A 21,900-nucleotide genomic window follows, 5' to 3' on the forward strand; every position below is an offset into this window, starting at 1 on the left:
TGTGCAGGCTTAAATTAGGGCCACCGTAATTGTAGTACCTCTGACCAGTACTGGAGAGGCCATGTTACCAAGCAGGAGTCCAGGTTAAAGGTGTTTGTCAATTACTTATTTGGAAAACGGAAGACATTAAAATGAATCTAAGCGGAATAAGTATCTGTATAGTAATAAATACCACAATCTAAATCTAAACCCTTTGATCTAAATGTTGGAAAATGGGTAACATTCTGGCGGTGCTTATGTGCTCAACATGTGATCACAGGTTTTTTCCGTCTCGTCACATGATAACCAACTGTTTTCTAGAACAGGGCCAATAGATGTATTTATCAACTTGCAATCAATGATACTGAAGCGTTTAATGTTGATCATTGTCAAGTATTTTTGCCTTATCGTCTGTATGGAATGTCCAGTTGGAAAAAGATCAAAGGAGACTTCCTGCAGTCACAAGCATATTTTGCGTGATTTCTGACACATTCTTTTAGGGTTATATAACCTCTGTGCGGCAGTGAAAGTTCATGGTTATTGCAATGAAGTCTACAATAGAATATATTTAGGCCTTACAAAGACAGCCGTTGGGTGAGGTCAAGGTTTTGTTACAGACAGAGAATAATAGAGAGTCTATTGTCGCAATTTTACAATCTTTGTTGTGCTCACTTAAACACAAACGACAATGCTGTTTCCCAACTGCATTTAACGCAATTTCAGTTTTAAAGCTGGCAAATATATTTGCGAATTTGGCGCTTTTACTATCATTGCAAAGGTAAAGCAGAAGTCTTCATTTATATTCGTTTAATGGTTATTCATGATGTTTAGAAGAATAACACAGTAAAGTAACGACGGGAATTTAAAAAATAATCTCTTGGATTTTGAGAAAAATGTTAGAAACAAATTAAATACGTTTCTTGCCACGAAAAAAAATTTGATTTAAAGGAATATGAACGCCCGTTAGGAAATGAAATATAAACTTAAAACAATTGTACATGAAACTTTAATTTAACATTAAAGGGCATTCTGGCCGCAAAGAATGAAGGACATCAATCATTAAATATATTTTCAAGAATAGTTATTACCACTTACTATACACATACTTGTAATAATATCTTAGATAAAGAATATGATATCAAAAGTTGCACAAAGCCAAGTTTATGCTTGCATCAGTCACAACATTGTAAAAGAGGGAGGCTGGTCACCTAGTGAACGCACCATTTGCCTGCAAGATTCAGTTTCAACACAAATTTGCTTTCTTTTCCTATATGCAGTTGTTCATCGGGGTCAAATCAGTAAGAGTAAATAAAACCAAATTGTCACTATATTTGGACCAGAAACAACTTCCTCATAATTGTTATCACAGAAAAAGTTTTCTTTCACAAGTTCATTATTCATTTACGCCATACTCAATAAAACAGCAACATTATAAGAAGCCAAATTATTATCTAAAACACAAAAATCCTTGAATTCCTGACATGACGGTATTTCCGCATTTGATTCTCGTCATTATACCAATCGGCTTCATCAAATCTAAGGCTTTGGCTTTAAATAATACAAATTATAGAAACGTGAAAAATTAGATATTTAAATCTTCCCGAGAAAAATAAGTCCTTAACATCCATCATCCTTAAATCGCTGAAACAATTACATACTGTAAATATGAACGTGACGACAAGGCCAGATCTAATTAAAATCTTTTCAAATGTTAATTGCTTCATTTAGGGGACTATTCAATCCTTGATGTTTTCAACATCCATCATATTCTCATATGATGCTTTGTGCATAATTAAAAAGAGGATATTTCGGTCAGGAATGAATAAATCTTAAACTTCTTTAGGGTATTTTCAATTAAAGATAGAAGATGTTGCTTTCCTTACATTTAGGGAACCAAGTATATAAAATAAATATTTCCGTTTACGTGAGTGTCTCACTATGCTTACAAAGGAACTCTTACCCGATAGATAGATAAAGCGAGAGAGAGAGAGAGAGAGAGAGAGAGAGAGAGAGAGAGAGAGAGAGAGAGAGAGAGAGAGAGAGATTTCTCGTAGACAATACTAGATTTTTCGTTATAAAAACAAATTTAAAGACATTCAGTACCAAGAAATCTCATAATAGCTTCTGACTTGGCTTTCGGTACGAAACTCTCTTTCAGAAACTACAACTGTAACCTTTAATTTTGTTTATTCTGTGAGAATAAGCGACGCTCGTGTTGCCCGGTTCAGTGACTGTTCAGTTTCGTTTTATTGCTCAGGTTTGGAATTCGCTTCCAGCTTCTGTTTACCCCGAATTATCTAACCGTAAAAAGCCAGGTTTAACCATCCCCTCAAGGCAAAGCCATTTCCCTTATCTCTTCACATTCTTTTTTCAAGTTTTCCTCCGTTGACGTAAAATAAATAAGACCGGTGTCTGAGTCAGTGTTATGTAAAAGTCGCCAAGTATTTATTATATTTTTTTTTTTTTTGTAGTAGGGATATTGTACTACAATCCTCCGTTCTACAAATAAGGAACATATTTTATCAATGAAGTGTTCCCATAAAGATAGCTGTTACTGCGCTACGTTGCATTTTTATTCCTATTGTTATTAATTGAAATGTGAAAAATTAACATAATTCTTCCAAACATAAACATCTAACTAATTCTCTTCCTCACAAAAATCAAATCATTTGGTGACATTTACGAGATCTGCTGAAGGTAGAACTTTGTCCGAATCTAAACTTAGCACGATGTGTGATCTTGCTAACTAACAGACAAATGAACAGTCATGTAGACAGGTTTATAAACATACTGATACCCAACCGAACCTTGCAAGGTCTATAAACTGAAACCTCCCCAGAAAATACAACATAAAAGGTCAGTATGGTATGGCTCAGAGCTGTTTTACAAATCGTATATCGGTTTTACTATAGCAAATCACTCCCAGAATCAGATTAAACAAAGAAATACAGCATAAAAGGTCAGTATGGTATGGCCAACAGAGCTCAGCCATTTTAACCATATAAATAGCCATAACCACAGGATAAACTGGAATGCGTCTCGTATAATTTATAGCAGCAATTGTCGGTTCAAAAGCCAGGTGGTGGAATCAGCCCTGATTAAACAAAGAAATACAACATAAAAGGTCAGTAGGGTATGTTTAACAGAGCTCAGCCATTTTTAACCATATAAATACCCATAACCACAGGATAAACTGGAATGCATCTCGCATAATTTATAGCAGCAATTGTCGGTTCAAAAGCCAGGTGGTGGAATCAGCCGTGATTCAACAAAGAAATACGATGAATCTATCAAAAGGATCATGGGACTCAGATATTATAGATAAACTCTTCCTCCATCCAGCGATTAAGAAGATTAAGAAGCTATCGAATGGAGTGTGACGTAAAGGGGTAATCTCTGGATTTCTTGGTATAAATACCGACTGTCTGTATTCCTTACTTCATTCATATACTTGCCAGCAGAGGGAGACAGTTTGGTCTCCGAAATACAGCAATAACTTTCTACCCTTTTGGCGTTTTTATGGGCTCCTATTATTAGATGTATCTCTGTTTAACAGAAAATATTTCGTATATATATATATATATATATATATATATATATATATATATATATATATATATATATATATATATATATATATATATATATATATATATATATATATATATATATATATATATATATATATATATAAAAGTATATACGTATACATATCAAAAATTTAGGCAAGCAATTCCGCCCTTCCCTTCTCTTGCGGAGAATCTCTAACACTCAGGTAGCCATAACCCTTCTTTCTTCTCTCCTTCCCCTTCTCTCTCTCTCTCTCTCTCTCTCTCTCTCTCTCTCTCTCTCTCTCTCTCTCTTTTTATATAAAAGCCTCACACATGGAATTCATGCAGGAATTATATGCAACAGAAACTTGAGTTTGACGCTATGAGAGATGGCTCAATATGCAATGCAAAGTCCCTTAACGTATGCTTTACTTTTTAGCACTATCTGTGGAAATGGAAATTGAAGAATGAATCTTCGGCTTATACCCGCTGGTTTCCTGTGTTTTTGGATGATGCTATGGGAATTACAGTCGAAGAGGGAAGGCAGGAGGAAATAAAAAAGAAAAGATACACTAAGGGCTTGAAGTGGAAAACAGACACCGACTGAATTGTGTGGGATAAAGAGAGGCTGACATAAAAACACTTGGATTCTTTGCCTTATGGGGTATGAAAGTTCTGCCGTTATTATACAGATGCCTGGAGAGAGAGAGAGAGAGAGAGAGAGAGAGAGAGAGAGAGAGAGAGAGAGAGAGAGTAGCAGCAGCAGCAGCAATAAAACTCGAGTGAACTATGTCACATACAGCCATTCTCTTCATTCGCAAAATTGTCCTCAAAATGTCTCTGGAACAACATGCGCTTCAGAACGAAAGTGTCATCTTCGAAGAAGTAAGAATGGTTTTCATTGTACCTCAAAAATATCCATGTAATTTGCGGTCAGTGATAAGTAGAAAACGAGCAATTCATTTCTCATAAACCTGCTGACTCCTGCCAATAATGCGAATTACTAAAGGACGTAATATTGTGTATTTTACTTTGGATCGTCCTGTGATTATTCAGAAGCTGTTATCAAGAAGTTAGCAATAGGAATCCGTTTAATAGAATGTGGACCATAATACGTTCGAAGCATAACATTAGCAATAAAAAGTAATATGCTTTTAATAGCAACCTCTTCGACAGTATATCCCCCCCTCATAAAGTGGCCTGTATAAAATTAACGTGTAGTCTTAGGGGTAGGTGAAATTATTGTGCTTTATAGCATATTTTCCCCTTAAAATTACATTTTATGCCCGTTTATTGCGAACACTCAGTCCGAATGGCTGCCTCTCGGAGATGGAATGGTGTGGGCTCGTAAAATTCCCATCAAATGGAACAAGTCGTGTAGACCTTAACATTGTTAAAGTAGATTGTATCCTATCTAGAGCTACAGAGGGAAATTGAATGGTTTTATTGCTTCAAATGAAATAACACGAGTGAAGACGAACGATGCCTCCCTTCTGAAGGCCCCTCGAAGAAGAATTTAGGACTGCTGAATGGAAAGTGCAGCGGAATGTTTGGATGTGCACAAAAATGTAGTCTAACAATAGTACTTTTGTTATTATTATTATTATTATTATTATTATTATTATTATTATTATTATTATTATTATTAAATGGTTCGTGATATAAATAACTGTTATAATAAGCAAAAATAAAGGCTTTAATTGTTATTACTGATCTATGTCGTAAGCTTATCTTTTCTGTGTTTTAGCTCTCTCTAAAAGAAAACTATTGTGCCGGCTTTCTCTGTCTGTCCGCCCTCAGATCTTAAAAACTTCCGAGGCTAGAGGGCTGCAAAGTGGTATGTTCATCATCCACCCTCCATTCATCTAACATAACAAACTGCAGCCCTCTAGCCTCAGTAGTTTTTATTCTATTTAAGGTTAAAGTTAGCCATAATCGTGCTTCTGGCACCGATATAGGACAGGCCACCACCGGGCCGTTGTTAAAGTTTCATGGGCAGCGGTTCATACAGCATTATACCTAGACCACCGAAAGATTGATATATTTTCGTTGGCCTTAATTATGCGCTGTAGCGGCTGTATAGAAAACTTGATTGCAACGAAGAAACTTTGGCGCATTTTTTACTTGTTTATTATTACTATTACGTATGTTGTTCTACCTTTCGTTCTGATGCTCATGAATTTCGGCAGCTAAGTACCTTAGAAATCGGTGACTATTTTACTTAAATATGAAAATCTGTTCTTCCTGTATCAAAAGTTATGCTAGTTAGATGTCATCAGAATTCCACAATGTGCCAATAGGAACATTTTTCATCATTTTAACCTTGACTTATCATCGAAGGTAACAATCCATTCTCACGATAAACATTTAATTTTTCTTAAGTATTAATTATACTATCCTATGTACCATGTCAACTTGAATATCAACATATTATTTTGTCTTGGATTTTATAGAGACTGAGTGGCCAGGTAACTTTCCGTTATTTTTTAAATTTTTATTTTTATTTTCATGTCAGTTTAGAAGCCGAAATTTTTGTTTAGCATTTTATTTCCTTTTTTGGGTTGCAGGATCCTTTAAAGATCAACATTTATTTCCGTATCTGAGGTTCAGGAAACATCGGAGGCATTTATCTTGTGGGTTGATGATTTTCATCCTTCAGTTATCCTGATTCCAAACCTTGTTCAGTGTCACAGATCAACTAGAAGAAAAAAAAAAAAAATTATATATATATATAATATATATATATATATATATATATTGATATATATATTCTCATGATACTAATATAAGATATATATATGATATATATGATAACATCTGAGTGGAGATGAGGTACCTAACGTTAGCATCGACTGATAGTACTTTAAGGTGCCATTTTTCAGATTATTGCTCTTATTGGCCTCCTACATTTATTTTACCTTTGTCCATAGTCACCGAAAAAATGAGACCTCGTTATTCGAGATACCAAATTTAACCTGCATAATTGGGCATTAACCTCAAAGTTACCAGATACGAGTAATTACTGGACGCCTTTCTGAGTCTCGAGCTGACAAAAAATTATGGACAAATTGTCAGAGCGGATTTATTTAAATGTGATTAGCTTCTTGACCTAGTAAACTAAACATAACCTGATTATTTTTAATTCCTTGTGATGTCTTCTTCAGAATTCTGATAAACGCAATTTTTACTGGGAGGTGAGGGGCGCGCAATAACTCAAGCCAGCTTCAGAGTCTAATGGCCTGTCCACACTAGCGGGCATGCCCGTCGGGCACTTCCGGCCGTTTAATATTTTCTCTCGCTTCTGAAGCAGTGTTACCAGACAACCACATCTCTCTGGCTCCATACTCGGTCGGTCAGTTTAGTGGAACGGGTTATGGGAACAGTGTTTGCCCGTCGGGCAGTGCCCGCTAGTGTGGACAGGGCTTAACGGGAAACACCCTCGGCTATGACCCTTAGGGTACACCACCAAAGTAAAGGTGCTATGTCATTTTACAGCCCAGCAAACTGATATATTAGGCCTAAGGCTACTAGAATACAAAAAGGGTTGGCAAATTCCCCCCCCCACAATTCTGGATGAGAATTGGCGGTGCCTTAACAATCAGGAATGGCGATCCGGAATGACCTACCACTTAGGGGTACACACGTATGTTTCTGAATACAAGGTTAGGGAACGACTTTCCTTGGTTCAAATCCCTAACAGAACTCTGACCCTATTTGCCACACATGATGGAGAGGAAATAAGATCCAGTGGGGGAACAAGGAAAATAAAAACTACAACAATAAGAAAAAGAACGAGAGAATGACGGAGCGAAGAATACAAGTAAGGGGGAATGTGGATGATGTAGGTGATTCTCCACAGGCGATATAGAATACCATCTGATGTTTGATAATATAACTTTTATCCAATTGAAACTGATATCAGATTAAGAAATTATTATTATTATTATTATTATTATTATTATTATTATTATTATATATATATATATATACATATATATATATATATATATATATATATATATATATATATATATATATATATATATATATCTTTGACCTCTAAATGAATAAACAATAAATATTAAATTTATCTCTCTCTCTCTCTCTCTCTCTCTCTCTCTCTCTCTCTCTCTCTCTCTCTCTCTCTCTCTCTCTCTCAATACCATCTTATGTTAATTAAAGAAAAATTGTACATAAAATTCTCATACGCTTCTTGGGCAACATATTGTTTTCTCAGCATCTTAGCTTCAGAAGAAGTTTGTAAACAAGTGCTTTTTCTCTCCGGGGAAGGATGAAATTCAACAATTTCAAGCCTCGAAAATTTTTCCTAAGTGAGGTAATGAACCCGTCATAAATATGTTAATTAAATCAAGCTCGTTATCACTTTTACCCCTGTCTCCTTATCAAGTATTCCGTCTGCTAGACATTGTTTACCTGTAAGAGTGGAAAGTGATGCAAATTACAGCACTTTTATTTTAATTGCCAACAACATGTTCTTTGTAATTTGACCAGATGGTAATGTGAATATTCCTCACGTTATTTGATGCACCAGTAAAACGAAATAGGGAATGTGACTCCCTACTTTAAACAACACTCGTTTTGCAATTCTCTTTTTAATTACTAAAAAAAATGGTACATAATAATATTTTTACTCGATAATGAGGTGATATGGTTAATGTTTTACTATCCGACGTATTTATAAACGGAAAAAATATGCAGATGATTTTTTTAAACTGTTACAAAACAAGCCGTTATTGGAAATCTTTGTAGTTAATATCATGATTAAAACTTGTGTGCTGTAAGTACAGTTAACGAGAAGATAATAAAAAGTTACTCTTGATAACATAATTATGTCTTCAACCAGCTCCATTGTTAGATTCTTTGAATAAAACTTATAAATCTAGTGCACAGTTATCCAATTCCAGTAAACCATTGATGGTATTCTTTCTGGATAATACTGTGATTGATATTCATGTTAATTCATATAAAAACTTGAGTATTTATACGACGCACAGTGTATTTCTGGGGTATTTTTATCCGGGGGATAAAAAAAGCTGTTTTTAGTACTTTCCGAGTTTATAACTGGTGGTCGTTATTTATACTGTAATTAAAATTGATATGTATTACAATAAAATCAACGTAAAACGAATCATTGCCCGTGAAAAATTTATTTTGAGATATAGGGGTGATTAACTTACACACACACACACACACACACACACACACACAAAAGATGTTAGTTTTTCTTGATAACATAAGATAAACAAAAATTGATTCACTAATTTACTAACACTATTTATTGTATAAACAAAAGTTCTCTTTCGTATTGTCATCAGTACATTATATATAGAGGAAATAAAATATGAGATTAGGTTTTTAGCGGTTATGACTAAATTAACTTGTGCATTGTTGATTATACTACAACTTAAATATACACATTCAAGTAATGCAAGTGTTATAGCGTGTGGTGAGATCTGTATAGAATTAGGTATGAAAAACAAAGAGAAATATATATATATATATATATATATATATATATATATATATATATATATATATATATATATATATATATATATTGTAAGTCAACATATAAATAAATAAAATCGATGTCGAAAAAAGACCCGAAAAACCTTCGTCGCTGGCAGTGCTATGAACAAAATAAAAATACCCGTTACAGGTTGTTTGGAAAAAAATGTATATTCTATGTCCACAGAGAATGGGGATACGAACATTGCAGATGTCGATCCGTCCCACCTGTTCCTGATATTGCTATACACACCCTTTCAGAATTGTGAAGCCCATTTTTAATGCAACTGGTGTATTTTTTTCCTTTTTTATCTTTTTTAGTTATTTCTAAAATGTTACGCAAAATATCAGTCAGTCCTTCTGCAAACAACTCCCATGTAAACAAAATTTCGACTAGAAAAATGCACTTTCGAGTATAGAGTAACTGAGTAACAGCAATAAGCCTGGAATAAGCACTGTCCCTAAACGAATTTTTCTCTGAGGATTACATCAGACTGTAGTCGTCTCTAAATGCAAATTATTACACCACGTACTAGACAGTATTACTATTACCAAAGCATTATAATAAAACTCTTTAGCTTTATCTTTGTAATGGTGATCTTTGTTCTTCACTTTTACAGAAGCTCATTCATCTTAATTTTATATAAGAAATTCGCTAAAATTTGTAGGACTGATATCTGTGTGAGGCTTTATGGTTCTACAGAGTCAATTGAGAGGCAGCCATGATGCAGTTTTGCTGGGAACCATGTCGAAAAAAATTAGAGCCACTTCGTTTATTTTCAGTTGCTAATTACAACTGAACTCATCACTCGAAGTCTACAATTACGGCATAGCAACAAAGCGGTATTTTTTTCTTTCTATTCCCAAAAAACAACGACCTTTAATTAGGCTTTGATGGAAAATTTCAGATATGGTTCCGCCTCTACCCATTTTTTTCACTTTTTTTTTTTTTTACTTTTCTTGTCATTTGGACCTATAAGTAGTTACAACAGGAAAAATATTCTCATTTCCTTAATAGTACTGAAGCATGAAGACCAAAATCTCTTATTTATCCGAATTTCGTTGGTGTACAGGAAAGACACGACCCCCTGTTTAAAAAAAAATACTTATACTCGTATTTAAATTCAGTGATTTGATAACGAGATAATCATAAAAGACCGTAATTCAAAGAAACAGTTAGAGCAGTTTTTAGGGTGAATTGCTCCCTTGTCATCTTTCTCGATCACGGCGAAAGCTGTAACAATTCATAGCTGGGTCGACCTGTGGGTGGCAGGATGGAGTCGAACCACGGCCATTACAGATTTGAGCTCAATTCTCTACTGCCAAGCTACGACACACACACACACAATTTTGCACCAGAGTTCTTATTAAAGGGTTACGGGGCACCCTTGTGGCGGGGGAAATATCCTTTAGTTGGCAGATATGCCCATTCTCCCTAGGCCAACGGGAATGATGCTTTCTCTCTAACGTGATCCCTGAAACTGTCAATAATAGCATCCTCTCCATTCTGCGTAGAGTAACAGGAACCAACTGTTCGGGGGCACTGGGGTCGCTGATCCGTTGCCCTGTGATCATTTTACAAAATCCGATTCTCAAACAGTAAATTTTGGGTGGGGCTGCCAGCCACTTGTCTTTGTGCACCCTATTTGCAACCCACACAATTGGCTAACTACCAAAGACATCTGTCTACGTCATCAAAGACGAAACTTCATTTTCGTCGTTTAAAAACTCGCTTTGTCTCATCGTACATGCTCACAGTTAGTAAAATAAACAGCTGGAAGTCATTTTAAATTTGCTATAAGTCTTGATTTTTGTTTCCTCGAAACTACTATAGTTTCATTATCGTTCCACTGATGATGGAACGGCACGATTTCAATTCTTCCATTTATAAATCGACTGACATTCGGAGCAAAAATATAAATTCTACATACGGAAAGTTCGATTACTGCGAACATGTCAATCAACAGACAGTCATGGGATTTCAATTTCAGTCATTAGTCACGTCATTAGGGCTTTTGTTCTGACGCGAAAAATAAAAAAAAATCTTATTCACAATGAACTTCAAATGAGCGAAAATCCTTTGACAAAAACGGTGAAAACGATTTTTTGACGGTCCAAAGCCAACGCAATTAACATCATTAAATGCAAGTTAAAAGAAAAAAGGCCGAACTATTTTGGTTTCACCAGCTTTTGTTATTACTTCCTGGTATTGCGGCTTCTTCTCGTGTCTATTCGATAGGGCTAATTAATGTACGCCAAACTTTTGATAAGTGGTTTACATCTTTTTCGCCGGAGCGTGAGCGTTTTAGCTGATCAGAAAATCTGGTCTTGCAGTTTTGACTGAATAGTAAAGTCCTCGAAATATTTGTGACGAAGATTTGGTGCGTGAGCAAAAGAGTGGGGTAATACTCGTTGTTTATCAGTGAATGAAAGATTCCCTTATATTACTAGATGAAATTACTATTCATTAAAACAAGTTATAAAATGAATAAAAAAATAAATGAAGAAATAAGAACGAAATAGGGATAGTAAAACAATGGGACAATTGTTCCAAATCTTCAATTCGTTCTCTGATATATACAGGCAGCCATTTCATATTTGCAGGCCTTTTTTCCAAATCTCCAATGGAAGAAGCACATTCCCTCTGGTGATCCGTCTTTCTTCCGTCTGGTCTTCCCCTTGATGAATTTTTTGGGGCTCCGTTTGTGGACAGGGGCGGCCAGTCCCTCTTGGTCTCAGTCAGATTCCGTGTCGGTTGACTGCCGGGACCGTCGTGCCGCTGCTGCTATGGGCGGCCGGGTGGGCTCTCTTGCCTTGTGGGCTATGTGTACTGCGTCGACCAATTTTAGGAACTCTTCGATGGGCATGATGTAGGCCTTGGGCATGGCCGCCACTGTTTGGCAGGGCAGTTTTGTGAGGAGGACCTCTCTCACAAGGTCCGGGGTTGACTTGGGTTGGCTGTCTGCGGCGGCTAGCATGATCAGCCGCCACATTTGCTTGTAGATGTGCGATGGCCGCTCATCTCCTATGACTGCCCCCACGTTATCCAGGAATTCCTTAACTCTTAGGGTGGGTGGTATGCTGAAGGATGACTTCAGCTGATCCTTCAGTGATTCGTAAGTGACAGGGGTTTGAAGTTCTGCAAGCCATCTTGCGACTTGCTCGAAAACATTGTCTGGCAGGGATTCGAGGACGGCGTCTGCTTTGCGTGCTGAAGAGGTAATTTTCTTTGATCGGGAGATTGTCTCTGCCCTGAAGAACCAAGCTTCTGGGTTGTGGGGCATGAATGGGGGCAGACATATGGAGGCGGCGACGACGGTGTCACTGGAGAGGCTGGCAATGTTGGGGCTAGCTGGGCTGGTTATCTCCGTGGTCACCAATGTAGTGAAGGAGTGAGCAAGAGGCTATATCTACAAACTTACTAATTTATTCAAGACAACAAACAGACAGGTCAAGAGCCCTTGCGGGCAGAAACATAGTGCCTGACATGAGGCGAATAAAATACAGATTAACATTCACTGAACTGTGTTTGAGAATGGAAATTGGCACATAATTCTATATACAAGTTACAGATAGAGTTCTGATCAATATAGCTGGAAAGCTGACATGGTATTGCTTTCAGTAGGAATGATACAGTCTACGTGACATGATTATGGACGATAGTATACATTAAAAAGAGTGTATAATGTCAGCTGTGTGTCTTATACATGCGTGCCCGGCGTGCATGTCAGATGTTCACTGTGAGGAGTGGATGCCAGCAGGGTATGAGTTCGGGCGGCCAGGTAAGATGGACGATCGTGTAGGTCTATGTGGGGACCCTACAACAGCATCCAGTGAGGAATGCTTCGTTGTATTTGTCTTGTTTTTCACAAAGCAGTAACATCGACATCAGATTCCACCCTGCTTTCTTATCTCGTCTTTAAGCAAATCAATGACGGCGAGTTGATTTCCTCCCCAATTGACATTTGCAAGGGATATCTAGACAATGTTTTTCCTTTCTTTGTTCATTTAATTTACATAGACCTGAACTGGTATATTCCCCCGTCAGAATCCCACTGATTTTGCCACGACAAATACAGTAAAATATATAGTAAAAAGATCCTCGCATATTCCCACATCAGAATCCCACTGATTTTATCACGACAGATACAGGAAAATATAAAGTAAAAAGATTCCCTACCCTCCTCTCCTTTCTCCTGCGACTGGACACACCACTCCATTCCCTTGAAACCCTTCAGCGATTTTGCAAGACTAAGCGAATGGAAATTACAAAGTTCTTTTCAGGTGAACTTTCTTTATGGTCCTGATTTCATTCCTGCTGAGCTTGCATGGCCGAAAGGAGTAAGTGCTACAAGTTAAGAAGTTTTGCTCTTTGATCTAGGTATGTATGTGTGTGTGTATGTATGTATGTATGTATGTATGAACGTTGCTGTTTCTGATGTATATATAGATTAAGAGCAATTTATATTATACTTGTAGATTTTAGAAAATGAAGAAAATATTGTGATTCAGCGTGTATTTTCTTTTATATAAAAATTCATATACCATTTGAGAGCGAATAATCAGCTGCTTTTCAAGATGACAGTAAAGATATTACATGAGTGAAAAAGTGTACGAAAGCATACAAATACTTTCAACTGCAAAATGTTTTGTCTTATTGGATTCAAATGGAGTTTCACTTACAGGAGGCATTCTTTCTCACTTGTTTTATTTCATTCTTCATGACTCGCTTGATATCTTTATATCAAAATTTTTATAAAAATAAATATCACTTACAATTTTTCTATTTGTTTACCTTCATCTTCAACGACGCGTCTCTGGTGGCGTTAGCCATCACGAACTTCTACTTCACAATATCACTTGTCTTCTGCATCAGTTTTCATGATGCTTTCTCTCATTTTCCTACTTTTCTTTCAAATTCCTCCTTCCGATTTTATTTTACACCCAAGAAAAAAAAAACGTTTCAAGTATTAAGTTCGTCTTCTCATCATTTGAACAAAATTTTACATGTAATCATAAGAGTTTCCTTCTGAAATTCATATTTTCTAATATTTTCATTAATAGGAAATATATTAAACCATAGTGTTAAAAATAATAAAAGTATCAAGACAACCGATAATAATAATAATAATAATAATAATAATAATAATAATAATAATATTGTTATTTAAATTTAACAAGATTAATTTAATTTTCGTTGAACTTAATAATAATAATAATAATAATAATAATAATAATAATAATAATAATAATAATAATAATAATAATAATAATATTGTTATTTAAATTGAACTGCTTTTCAAAATTACGGATTTAATTTTCGTTGAACTTCCTAGAGGAACCACGAACCCGAACTCAACGAAACACAGAATCTGTAACGTCAACATCAGGAAGATAGAATTGATCGAGTGGCCGTGCGCAGGTAATCGAAAAATAATATGGGTACGAGACGATCTAATCATCCGCGATATTTCTGATGATGGGTGGAACTAAGATATTTGGAAACCGCTTATTTTCGTCACGAGCATTGTTTCATGTGTAGTATTCTCGCTAGCAGTTTTAGGTTAAAGATAACTCTCCAGCGCTGATTTTAACGTTAAAGGAAAGTTTACGAAATATTTAGAATGAAGGGACACGTACTTTGTCATTTTGTTCGTAGCCAAATATTTTATGATCAATTATTTACATAACAAAAGGCCTTATATGTATGTCGGCAGTGAAATTGCCCAGTTTATGATCATCGTTCTAATGGTCTTTGCACAACAAACCATTTGCCTTGTTTATTGAAACGTTGGCACGGTTAACCCGTTTGGTTATAAAATAGACCATCATTATTTACTGAAGAGCTTATATGACAATTCTTAATAAGTTTATCGGATCTTAAGGAGAGTATATTAAAAAAAAAGTAAATTCAAAGGAGGCTCAACATTTTAATAAGAAAACAAGAAAACTATTACTTTAATAAAAGCAATGGATACATTATAATCCTCCATAAAAAAAAAAAAAAACGTGAAAAAGCGACAAATCGGAAACATTTTCATAATTGTTAAGATGCATTTGCCAGAGTGATGTAACAAATAATAGTGATTCTATTGACTTTTTGCTGGAATTAGTCTGAGTAAAATAAAGAAAACAGATATTAATGATGTCACACATATGTTACGTTATACTGTTCAACTCAGGCAGTCTGGAATTATCTGGAATAAACAGATTTCGTAAATGCCCTAACAAAAACGGAATTAACATGCTTTTAAAAAAATAAGAAGAAATTTAATAAAATCCTAAACAAAGAGTGTTTCCTCAAACTCTTGAGGTATATTAATATAAAGTCTCTTGAACATCAGAGAAATTTCAATTATACACATTGCATGAATATGCATTTTTTCTGAAAAATAACAGTTGAATTTATGTCTGATTGTTGAAGAGCCTCGTCTAATGTGCTTTGAATTATATAAATTGAACAATGCGAACTTGGTTATATTTTAAGGGCGACGAAAAGCTTCACGTTTCTGGACGTAGACGCATTTCTTGGCATTTTCTGTTTTCAGTGGGAAAAATTAATTCTTTTATGACCCATTTCCTCTTCAAAATATGTTTTATTACCTTTGATTGCAAACCCCCAATGTCCAGTGGACCGTGGAGACAGGAACTGCCTAGCCTCGTAAAAATTCTCATTAAAAGGAAACCGAGTGATAGACCTTTATATTGTTATAGGATATTGCATTTTATCAAGAAACAAGTTGACCAGTAAAATTTATTTGCTATATTGTTCCTTACGTAAACAGAAAAATAAGCTTGCGTCAGAAATTCTGAAATAGCTTTTCGGTAATAAAAAGTGAATTTCAATTGGTAACAATAGAGTTAATTTGTTTAACTATTATAGTTGGAAATTTGTGGAAATAAATAATATAACATTGGAAATCATTCCTTAACCAGAAGAAGTAAATGCATCAGTTGACAAAACTTCAGTTCGAATTGTTCGGTTTATATAATTCAAAGCACAGTAGACGAGATTCTTCAACAATTAGAAGTAAATTCAACTGCTATTTTCAGAAAATAAAATGTATATTCATGTAACGAGTAAGGCTGAAATTTCTCTGGTGTTCAAGAGACCTTATATTAGTATACTTCAAGTTGATAAATAAGTTTTAGTTTGAGGAAACACTCTTTGTTTAGGATTTTATTAAATTTCTTTTTTTTTTTCCGTAAGTTTGAAAGCATGTTAGTTCCGATTTTGTCAGAGGATTTATGAAATCTGTTTTTTCAAGATAATTACAGGCTGCCTCAGTTGAACAGTATAACGTAACATCTACTCGTAGTAATGCAATTACATACCAGAAACATCTACATCTGAGAGCAGCCACATATAAAATGCAAGGAGAGAGAGAGAGAGAGAGAGAGAGAGAGAGAGAGAGAGAGAGAGAGAGAGAGAGAGAGAGAGAGAGAGAGAGAGAGCGAGAGAGGAAATCCCAGACATTCCCTCCCCAGTCGTCGCAGGTAGAAGGGAGAATACAATGATTCACTTTAAAGGAATTTATTTTGGCTTTAGCTGAAAGAGAACAGCCGTTCTAAGGACTAGACCCCTTCCAAAACCCTTCTGCTAGTAACGATCAGCATAACTGAAATTACCCTACTCAGTATTATGGAAAAACCCTATACTTTACCTTTTATGAAGTCCTTTAATCGCACGGTTTTTAATAATTTTTGTTGCAATAACCGTCGTTAATGCCAATAAGCTATTTATAGATCGAAGAAAATCTTTTAGTCTCCTATGTTGCACAAAATTCAATTGTATTTGTCAACATAATTCTGATAAATATTTTATAGCAAATTAGAAACAAATATAACTTATAAGCTAAATTTATATCACAATTTTGACCTTTTATATGATTTTTCAGTTTCTGACTGGCACTAAGCCTATTCATTGTAAAAAGTAATTTTTTTAGTTCAGTGTTCAAACAAAATCATCAAAACACGAAGAAATGTTAAAAGTTCTAAGTGTTATAAAACAATATGGATAAAAAAGAAGAAGAAGAAATTTTCGTCGTTAATAATTACGTAAAAGTTACATCAGACAACAGCAATACTTTTGTTCTTTTCAACAATATACTACCTATATATAACAATGTTGGTTGGTAAGGAAGGAAATGTTTGAACTTTAAACAAGGTGCCACCCCTCAGGAGTTACGAGCGCGCAGACCTCGCATAATAAGCTGTTACGAAAAACGAATTCCGATATTTGTTCTTCTTTTTCAAAGAATTCTGCTGATTCCTCTTTCAGCATCAAAATTATGTCCTCTTCTGTATATTCTGGTTAGAATGTTTCATTCAGTATCACATACTGAAACTTTAAGACATTCTATAAGGACAGGCACTGAAAGGAAATATCTTTTACAACAGGCTAAAAAATCATTCATGGTATAAAATGTATTCCTTTCATTTGAGTTATGTTATGCCATTTTATTTTTCCTGTTTGCTGTTATAATTTCTTAAAGCTTGCTGTCATGTAGATCTTTACCGTCACTGAGAATCTAACACCAAATTATTAAAAACTCCCTACCTTTACTCCATTTCATTTTATATTTAATCATGACTAAATTAACTCTTTAATTAGTATGTAAAGTTTATTGCACGTTGTAGTAAAATTTGGTATTTACACAGCACCGGCATTAAATCTTATTTGATATCTCGGTTTTTGGAGTTAGAAGTGTTAATTCAAAAGAAAAATAAAATTTATATAAACAGCGAAATACTGGACGCGTGTCTGCACACAAAACTCACAAATTGGTCTAAAATAAATCGGTATGAAATAATTTATTTCGTCAAAGCGGTGTGAACGTTGGTACGGTCTCGAACGTAAAACTGGTTTCCTCACTTCGATATCCGGGAAATATTCCCGGTCAAAAAAAAAAAAAAAAAAAAAAAAAAACCCTTTTAGGAGAACAGCTTGACCTTAACATATTCGACAGAAATTTGACTTTTACCTGGCTCAAATTGCGCTGACATCGGAGGCTGCGTGAAAACAACACGTTAGGAAAAAAGTATTTCGCTCTGAAATTCACCCGTAAAAAGGCTATGGGAAATTTTCATTCTTTCCCGCGATCCCTTTCATTCGTTTTCCTTTTTTTTTTTTTTTTTTCCCGTCACCGAATCCAATATCTCCTTTCGCAGGATCAAAGAGGTCTGCAAAAAAATGACGAGATATGCATTTCCTTTTCTCAAAAGATACATATATTCTTCCCTTCTATTATAACCGGAGAAAGGAATATTATGGGGATACCGAGAAATATCCTTTTTTATTCGTATATATTTTGTATAAAAGTCCTTCCTTTTCGTATTAGATATCATAAGTCAAATGATCACACCTCCCTGTCATGTTTTATTATGTTATTCTCGTTCTTGCCTTTTACAAATTTTGGGGTGTTTACATAACACCAAATTTTTGGAAAGAAATATTTTACACCTATATATATATATATATATATATATATATATATATATATATATATATATATATATATATATATATATATATATATATATATATATATATATATATATATATATATATATGCTTTATTCTATTTTCGATTTATTCTACAGTGCAGTGTTATCAAAAATGACATTTCTGTATTGTTTACACAAAACAGGTAACTGAAAACGATACGTAATGTAATTTCCTAACTAACAAATCAAACTACGGAACACTACAATTACCATGGCGTTTTCATAATATTATTTTCTTCTGGCTTTGTAAAACCAAAAAGACTTTAGCAAAATATCTGATGAGTTTAAAAAAAAAAACAAGAATCTGACATCAAAACAAGGAATACTAAACACAGACCAAATTCCAAGTACGATTAGCGCAAGTATATTTACAAAGAGCCGATTATTTTTCCTACCATTCCTTTTTTTTTTTTTTATTTTTTTACTCTCAGAACATCAATAGTATCTATGTCGGTCATTTCGAGAAATTTGCTCATTGAAATATAATATTGATAATTGTCAATGAACGCACGGTTTTTTGGAAATGAATATATCAGGAAAGTTATCACAATGTATTGTTAAATACAGACACATGATTTTACAGTTTTTCTGATGTTACAATAAACCATTTAGGAATTGTATCATGATACACAGTGATATTCTAAGACAAAGAATTAATGCAATATTCCGAGATCCATGTTGTCAAGATATTCATCGCGAATATTCATGATATTGTTTGGGATTTGTGAATATACATTTATGCCAGATATTTTTTGTCTTAAATGAATAATTGCAGTCACCGTCCGTAACTTTCGAGTTTCGAGTTTGTTCCATTTTCCCGGTAAATTTGAAAGAAATAAATAAATCGTTTATCAGAACCGCCTTTAGTCCAATAAAAACGATTTGGTGATTCGGAAATAGAAACTGAACTTCAAAGGCTATAGACAGTGAAACAAGAGATTGATAAATTCAGTTTTATGTTTTTTGTGTTTCACTGCGTTATTACTTTGTCTTTTATTTTTGTTTTTTCTCTGTTTACTTATTTGAATTCCCATCGAATGAACAAACATTATGTTTCATGTTCAGTGACATTACAGCTATCAGAGATAATATATATGAGGAAAATTTCATTTTTTAAAAACTTACGTGATTAAGATTTCCTTGCGATAATGTTGTAAGGAAATGTTCATTCATTTAAAGTTGCTTATCGTGAAATAACAAATAGAAAAATTATATCATTCAAACAATAAATATAATCAATCATTGTATATATATATATATAATATATATATATATATATATATATATATATATATATATATATATATATATATATATATATATATATATATATATATATATATATATATATATATATATATATATATATATATATTTATATATATATACACACACACATATATATATATATATATATATATATATATATATATATATATAATGCGAAGATATCATCATAGAATTGTTGACCTGTACTAAATAGGAAAACGGTACCTATGGAAAATGTACTGACCACAGCTTACACGGAAAACGTTGAACCTATGATGGGTCTTTACTAATAGATTTCTGTTATCGTAGAAGCCATAAAAATCTCCAGATAACTTAAAAAATAAGAATCCAGAAAGTTTCTGAAAGATCATAAGGAAATTAAAAATTACATTAATCCACAAATTCTTAATTCTCAGTGCTGGAAAACGGGCGAAAAAAGAATACTCTCTCTCTCTCTCTCTCTCTCTCTCTCTCTCTCTCTCTCTCTCTCTCGATAAACTTATATTTTCGTTTTTGTATATCCTCCCCTCCAACTGCGGAAATTAAACGAAAAAATGGTAGAGTATTTGTTTGAAACATTGGTTCAGATCACATCGTTCTTTTTATGCTTTTCCCCTCTTTATTTTACTTAATATCACATCAGAATTGCAAGATTTTACCTTTTCAGTTGAGGTAACGTAATCTCGTTTACCAGTGACATGATTTTACTAATAAACGCAATTTTATGATTTTCCTTGAGTTTAAACATACACAGACACTAACATTTCTTAATAAAAATACGCAGCATAACACGAGAACGTTTTGTGATATCTTTCATTATCTTGCAACTAACCAAAATAACAATGATGAAAGAGTACATGACTTTATTTAGAGCTGTATGATAGATACTGTAGTCTGTTTCATCTCATCTGTTCACCTATGGGTGAAGATGTGGCACATGCGCATGCGTAACTCATGATTGGCTGAAAATCAACGTTTTCTATATCCCTGACAATCGACATATATTTTTTTCGGTACCAAATTTGAATGCTCATATATACAAGAACCCTCACACCTTCTTATGTAGATGGAAAAAATGTCGATTTGTATCGATAATATACCTATGTAAGCACAAGAATGACGAGCTTGTTTCAAACAGTCTACTTAGATAAAACACAAACGTAGGATGAATTTCCACTAATTATGCTTTATGTCACTGGTAAAGACCAGGCTACACAAAAACCATTCCACTAACTGTTTAGATTTCCTTATCATTCAAGCTTTATTTTGACAGGGCATTGCATGAATATAAAAATAACACTATTATGATACCAAAGTCATATCCTCCTGCTTACACTGGATAAATAAACTTAAATGATGTTGACCACTAGCTGGTGCCTGAAAGTGACTATCTTACATGTCATGCAGACCAGCCTAGAGTGTTGTATGACACCCTTATTTGAACAGAATTTGCAAGCCTGCCCGTTGGAGACAGATGCTGTTATAACCCTTGCTTAATCTAATTGCTGCTTTAGGGTAGGCAACCCCGCCCTCTACCCTCTCTTTGGCTCTGAGTGGCAGCTCCTCTTGCACAGAACCCATGCATTGATACCCCAAATATCTAAGCCTCACCCAAAGGTCTTCATGCACCACCTCTCAGTTCTCATAAATTGTATTATTATTATGTTGCTATTATTAGCCCTTACTATCTTGCCATTGTACTCTTGAATGACCTATTAGGAACTAATTATTTTATTATCAGACTGATCAAACCTGTTCATTTTGAGGCAACCCAAGCTTTGCAGTGTTTGCTGGCATAGAGATACCAGCAAACACTGCATTAACTTGGGGTCTTTGTTAGCTAACTGGATTCATTCTACTCGGTTGACCCTTATTCCAGCATACATTATTAGTAGGTCCCTCAGGTTGTCAACCAACAACATCCATAATCGTAAGGAAATTGCCAGCATGGATGCTGTGGTCTTGCTACTGATGAGCAAAGTGGCTTCACACATTTTAGTGTGATGTCCATCAAGAGTAGTGGTTGCCTGGTACACACACACACAGAAACATTCATGAAATCATC

This window comes from Macrobrachium rosenbergii, chromosome 44 (assembly GCF_040412425.1).
Source record: "Macrobrachium rosenbergii isolate ZJJX-2024 chromosome 44, ASM4041242v1, whole genome shotgun sequence".
Classification (NCBI taxonomy): Eukaryota; Metazoa; Arthropoda; class Malacostraca; order Decapoda; family Palaemonidae; genus Macrobrachium; species Macrobrachium rosenbergii.